This window comes from Bison bison, unplaced genomic scaffold (genome assembly GCF_000754665.1).
Source record: "Bison bison bison isolate TAMUID 2011002044 unplaced genomic scaffold, Bison_UMD1.0 scf7180017864329, whole genome shotgun sequence".
Classification (NCBI taxonomy): Eukaryota; Metazoa; Chordata; class Mammalia; order Artiodactyla; family Bovidae; genus Bison; species Bison bison.
Genome location: NW_011494901.1, coordinates 58140 through 60605, shown reverse-complemented (window position 1 = coordinate 60605; position 2466 = coordinate 58140).

Genomic DNA, 2466 nt, shown 5'->3' with positions numbered 1-2466 from the left:
TGTGTGTGCGTGTGTGTGTGTGTGTGTGGTGTGTGTGTGTGTTGGGTGGGGGCGGGGGGCAGGTAACAGACACACGTGAAGAAACAAGCAAGAATGGACCAATGAGCGCTGCAAGGGCAATAATCGGGAAGGAGCCCCAGAGTAGCTGGGAAGGCCACTTCATCTAGGGCTCTAGGAGGGCGAAGGGCAAGCACAAACTGCAGAGTGTCTGGGGAACCAAAAGGAGCCATGTGGCTTGAGAGGGGCATGGGAGAGGCGAGTGGCTAGAGAGATCCCATCCACATTCCTCTTCCCCAAACTTCTTTGTCACCAATTTTCCAATCATGTTCCTTCCAAGTCCCTGACCATCCAGCCAAACCACTGGCCACAGCCCATGAATCAGTGCATCACTGGCCACTTCTTCTAAGCAAAGTGAACAACCCAGTGCACGTCCCAGAGTTCTGCCCGCTGGAAGGATTTCCCTTCACACAGCCCTCCAGGGATGCCCCAGAGAGTCTGCAGCTGTCCACGTTCAGGTGGGGCCTACATGTCGTGTGGAAACACCTGTAAACCAGACCCCAGACTTCCCTCCTTTTATCAGTGGGCCATACAGAACTCCTGATGAGGTCACAGGTGCAGGCTGGGAGACAGAAGGCTGTGTAGCAGGAGTGGGGACCATGGCACCTGGGCCACTTCGTTGTGTTAATTTACTTGTGTCCTCAAGGCCCAACCATGTTTATGTCACCTCCATGTTGAGAACGAAATATTGCTGTGCACAACTAACTTTATGATTTGGAGGATCAGATAACACCCAGTTCATGAGAGGCAGCTCAGATCTTATGGTAACCCGGTGGCCCAAAGTTAAGTGTTCAGTCTCTACTAAGGCCCAGTATTAGGCCAAGAGCTGTTTCCCAAAAGAAGAATAGTTATCTGCAGATGATGGCAGGGTCATGCCCCCAAATCCTAAAGGCCTGTGCTGGGATTCCCCGAGAAGGGCCAGCCAAAGGCTCCCAGCAGTTCCTTATCAGCCCCTGCCACTTCAAGCACCACTGGATTGGCTGGATCTTCTGGCCCAGAGCATCTGGTTTGGCTGGATGGTCAGGGACTTGGAAGGAACATGACTGGAAAACTGGTGACAAAGAAGTTTGGGGAGAAGGAATGTGGATGGGCTCCATCTGGGTTCATCACGCCCTGAGAAGCCTGGACCTACTATCAAGCCTTCTCTTCTTCTGGCCACCATTCAAAATAAGCAGCTTTGGGGGTCACCTCAGGAAATGATGCAGAACAATCCCCAAATAAGGAATATGTTGACTCCAAAATCCAAAGATCTCCTGGAGAAAGAAATGGCAGACCCCATGGACGGCAGCACACCAGGCTTTCCCGTTCTTCACCATCCCCCAGAGTTGCTTCAAACTCACGACAAGTCAGTGATGCCATCCAGCCATCTTGTCCTCTGTCGTTCCCTTTTCCTCCTGCCTTCAATCTTGCCCAGCATCAGGGTCTTTTCCAAGGAGTCAGCTCTTTGCATAAGGTGGCCAGAGTATTGGAGCCTTAGCATCAGTCCTTCCAATGAATATTCAGGGTTGAGTTCCTTTAGGATTGAGTGGTTCGATCTCCTTGCTGTCCAAGGGACTCTCAAGAGTCTTCTATAGCACTACAGTTTAAGGGCATCAATTCTTTGGTGCTCAGCCTTTTTTATTATCTAGTTCTTATATCCATACATGACTACTGGAAAAAACATAGTTTTGACTATGCTGACCTTTGTAGGCAAAGTAATATCTCTGCTTTTTAATACACTGTCTAGGTTTGTCATAGCTTTTCTTCCAAGGGGAAAGCATCTTTTAATTTTATGGCTGCAGTCTCTGAGTTACTACTGAGTTAAGATTAGGATAATCCACTATCATTCTCCAAAATCCATCTGTCTTCTGCACAGGCCAAACAGGTGAACTGAATGGGGTGTGGATTATCAAGCCAGTCAAGCTGACATGTAAAATTAATCGTCACAGGTGGTCAGGACACTAGCTTCCTTCCCAGGTGGTGCTAGTGGTAAAGAACTCCCCTGCAATGCAGGAGATGCAAGAGACTCTGCTTCAATCCCTGGGTTGGGACAATGCCCTGGAGAAGGAAATGGCAACCCACTCCAGTATTCTTGCCTGGAAAATTCCACAGACAGAGGAGTCTGACAGGCTACAGTCCATGGGGTCACAAAGAGTCAGACTCGACTGAGCACATGCACACACACACACAGCCTTGTAGGCAGAAATGTGGGCGTCTTGAAGAAACTACTGGAAGCATTCAGAGTTCAAGTGGAGGACTCGTCATAAGATGATCAACCCAAGAAAGAAGCAGAGTTTCCTGCTAGGGTGATCACTTCATAGGGGGTGGAGTTAACTGCTGGTAACAGGAAGAATCTATTTTCCTCTTGGGAAATGGAACTGTGTAGTCACTGGGGAAAAGGTGGTGGTCATGGTGTTTTCTGTGGCCTGA